This window comes from Suricata suricatta, chromosome 9 (assembly GCF_006229205.1).
Source record: "Suricata suricatta isolate VVHF042 chromosome 9, meerkat_22Aug2017_6uvM2_HiC, whole genome shotgun sequence".
Taxonomy (NCBI): domain Eukaryota; kingdom Metazoa; phylum Chordata; class Mammalia; order Carnivora; family Herpestidae; genus Suricata; species Suricata suricatta.
In genome coordinates this window covers 105,573,447-105,577,513 of record NC_043708.1, presented here as the reverse complement: position 1 = coordinate 105,577,513, position 4,067 = coordinate 105,573,447, and the positions used below count along the sequence as shown (strand labels likewise).

Sequence of the window (4,067 nt, the reverse complement as noted above, 5' to 3'; positions counted from 1 at the left end):
GCTCCGGGTCGCAGGATGGGGCCCTGGTCGCAGTCTTTTGAACCTAAGTCCCGCAGCCATTGGCCAGCCCGGAGGGAACTTCACGGAGGAAGAAACTGAGGACCAGGGTGGGAAGTGACTTAGACAAGGGCACACAGCCACACTTGGCTCCAGGCGTTTCTCCTGGCGTCCGCTTTGTCCACGTCGCCACAAGGTCTCTACGGAACCCCTAGTTATAAAAGCTGCCTTCTCGAGATTGGACGAACCCTGCCCTAGGTGTGTCTACACTAAGCTTGGGTGCAGCGCTGCTCTGGGGGAACACAGGTGCGACCTGCGTGGTGCACTACTCCTGACCTGGGTCACCTCATGTCCTGGGGCTGCCCACGGACTTGAGGGACAACCACTCGAAGGGAGGCCCTCCTCTGGAGCACCTGAGCAGAACAGGTTTCCCCTCCCAAGCACCTGAGCCAAACAGGTTTCGTCAGATCCTGAACCGCTGAGACTCAGGAGAGGAGGGGTTAGTGGAGACGGAGGCGGAAGGATCTCCGTGCACCCCTCTCCTCCCTCTGCAAGCCCGGGTATGCTGGCTTCCTGCTCCACCATGATTGTAGCAAGTAATGAACTACGATCGAGTGGACCAAGTGGTGTAGGGGCACCTGCTCTGTGGAAAGTGCTGGAAGAACAGGGGAGATGGGCTGCCTGCCTTCAGGAAGCCCACTGAGTAGACTACTGCAATAATAGGGTAATCAGCGCCTGTAGAGTGCTTTGCGAATAGCCCTGCTATGTTTATTTTCATTTCCTCCCATAACCCTACATGCAAGAGTATGAGGAAGGAATTATCATCTTCATTTAGATGAGTGATCAGACTCGAGGCTCTCACAAACCCTGAGATCATGACCTGAGCTGAAACCAAGAATCGCTGCTTACCCAACTGAGCCACGCAGGCGGCCCCCAGAAGGCTTTTTAGATCAAGCACAGCCTTGTGCCTTGGCTCTGTGCATTCCAGGGCGCAGTCATGCTTGCTTCCTTATTTGTCCCGGAAGGTGGGAGGACAGCTCTTAGTCCTGGTTCCACTCCGTGAGGAGTTTGAATGGCTTACCAGTTCTCTTGGGGAGCAGATGCTGCTTCAGGCCACTACGTGCACCCTTCCTGTTTCCATGTTGGACCTCATGCCTTTGGCCCCATTGCTTAAGTGTCAAGAATGCCCTCCTCATTTTTATGCATTAAGCCAAACAGTACCCATGCCTCAGGGCCCCACATCCTTGCTGCACCCTTGACAACTCCAGCCCTTGTCCCCACCCCTTGCTGCACTTGGGTCTGAGTGCCTTGTCCTATTCTCCTGAGCTTGCTGTCCGTGTAGACGGTGAGCTGACAAGTGCCCTGAGCACAAAGGTGTGGCTCTCTTACTGCGTATCCCTGGGGAAAACAGTAGGTGCTCAGTGAATCTGCAACACCATTAACAATGAATCAAGCAAAATAAACCTGTGACCTGAGTAGAAGAAATTTAAATTAGAGCCACAAAAGCATTTTATCTAGCTATCCTGCTTCAGAAATGGGTCTCATTCCCTGTCTCCATAGTCTTGGGTAGGTCAGCCTTCAAGACAGGAGGATGGACCTCAAGACCTTTCCAGGGCCCCTCCAGTCCTTGGAAGCCGTTAAAGGACGACTCAAGAACACCAGTCACCCTTCCCCCATGGCTGTGACTCTCCACTTCTATCTCTCATGGATATGTAAAATCCCAGATTGTTAGCCTCAGCTACCCAACATGCCTCTTGGCACCTTCCCCACCATCCGCCAGCATTGCGGGCTCTGGGAATGAGACAAATACTTAATATCAGCTTGAGCCAAATGTAATTAGGAACATCAATCTGCTGTCCACAACCCACGTGACACGCTCCAAAGGCAGACAGAAAACGTTTCTGATCGCTCTGGTGCTGGTGGCTCACCCTCTGGTCTCATCTCCCCTGTCAGGACGGAGGGCTGGGAGCGCGAGGACCCTCTCAAAGAACTCCACATCCACTTGCCAAACCGTGGGTTTGGCCCGAAGAAGATACTCAGAAATGCGTTTTCTGGAGTGCGGTTGTCTATACCACAACATCCTGCCCCAGGTCTCCCGCAACACAGCCCCTCTTTGTTTGGATCCCCCCTAAAGCAGAGCCTGAGAAAGGAGTTGGACACCGGTGGTCTAATTGGAAGGTGATCCCGGAAAGTAGGACAGGAGGGTGGGGCAGGGGTGGGTGTGAGACTGGAAAGGAGGAAACACTCACATGAAATTGGCTTTATGTTGTGTGTCCTCAAGGTCACTGCTGGCAGCCAGGGGGCCCCCGTTTCCCCAGGGATTGCTTGCCAAGAGTCAATCAGCACAGAGTTTACCCACAGGCCGCCTTCCTCACTATTTGAGGGCTGCCCCTGAGCAGCTTGCTTCGAATTGGAGAAGGCCCTGGGGCAGAGCGTGGAAAGACCCCCAGCTCTTCCTTGATGTGGAGTGCTGTCAGCTCAAGTCTGAGCTTTCTGGGACCAGACACTGTGCTGCAGATGGAAGCCGGGGGAAACTGAGGGATTGTCCTGCAAATCCAGGAGTAAATAAGAGCTGCAGCAGCTCTGGTCTCCCCTAGACTCTTCTGCGCCTCGATGCTTTAGACGATGCTCTCTCCTTCCCCTCAGATGCCTCTACCCTTCTTTCTCTGCCTGGCAAACTCCTATTCATCTTTCAAAGCCCAGCTCCAATGGTGCCTCCTCTAGGCGGCTCTCCTGACATGACCTGCAGGACGGCCTGATTCAAACTGTGTCATAATGACCATAACTAAGCAGATTTGTCCTGTCTCTTTGGACGGGCTACGACCACGTGTTCTGGCTTTCTAATCACAAGGCATGGCTGACACATGGGGCATGCCGGATAAACTGCTCCACCAATCCAATCAGACGTCACTTTAGCTTCTGCCTTAGTAACCCCTTGGCTCTGGTCCCAGCACCCCAGAGTGAGGGGTCAACGTCAGGCTCGCCCTGCCTAGTGTGTTCATTTGCCCAGGTGCCATGTTGGGTGCCACTGTATGGAATGAAAAGGGCTTGGTCCTTGCCCATGGATGTGGGGACACATCCCAGACCATGGGTGGGTGCTGCGCTGTGGCAGGGGGCAGAGGGGATTCCCAAAGCCATGGAGCCCCAGAGGAAGGGGGTGTTCCTCCTGCACTCACTGGCCGCCTCCTTCATGACATCTCCCCACACACAGACACATTCCATCTGCCTCCAGGGTACTCAGTGCTAAGGCCCCGCAGACCTCGCTGGCCCTCAAATCCTTCCCCTCCTCTCCGTCCCCACTACTACTGCCCCGGTACAGCGATTTATTTTGCTTGGGCCACCCTGACTGGTCCTCCTGCCTCCTATCTTGTGCCTACCAATCATTCTCGACCCGGCAGCCCATGCACCCCAGAGGAAACACACACAGATCTGGTTTCTTGAAACCCAGCAGGAGCTCCCCGATGCCTTCAGGACGATGCCCAAACAGGGCCCTCCAAAGCACGCTCCAACCCCTTTAATCTCCAGGCTTCCTATCTCACCACACTCTTCCCCATCTCTCCCGCTCAGCATTCATCAGTCTTCCTCATTCTTTCCTCAGATGTTGCCTCCTCCTGGAAGTCTCCCTGGACTATGACCAGGATGATTCAGATGCCCAGCCTCTGTGCTACTTTCCATACTCCCTGAGCTTCCTTCAGCACTTTTGCATTGTTTTGTCATTTCCTGTTTGTGTGTTGGGCATCCTGCATGGGGACAAGCTGCTTGAGGACAGGGACTGCTCTCTTTCTTGGTGATTCCAGCACGTCACTTCGGCTCTTCCCTCTGCACCATTCTCCTGGTTCCCAGTTCTCCCTTCCTATCTCTTTTTCATTGTCACCCTAGTCTCTCTCCCCCGCCACCCACCTCGGTTCCGGTTGTCTCTACCTCGTGTCTCCATTGTCCCCACCTTTCCATGCTTTGAATCTGCATGTCTGTGACCTCCCCACACTTCTTCAGCAATGGACCTCACACATGCCTCCCTTTCCCACTCTGCCCTTCACCTCCACCCCCACCCCTTCCACTGCTCTTCATGC

General features: G+C 54.3%; 1 long non-coding RNA gene across 1 annotated transcript in view; it reads right to left on the bottom strand.

Moving 5' to 3' along the window:
- The window catches only part of LOC115302601, an 18,383-nt gene extending 14,742 nt beyond the window's left edge, over positions 1-3,641 (bottom strand). Inside the window, exons 1-2 of the long non-coding RNA XR_003913553.1 lie at positions 3,537-3,641; positions 2,247-2,508 (exon numbers count right to left, since the gene is read on the bottom strand). This is a non-coding gene — a long non-coding RNA (uncharacterized LOC115302601). The remainder of the gene's footprint in view (positions 1-2,246; positions 2,509-3,536) is intronic.
- Between the last annotated feature and the right edge of the window lie 426 nt (positions 3,642-4,067).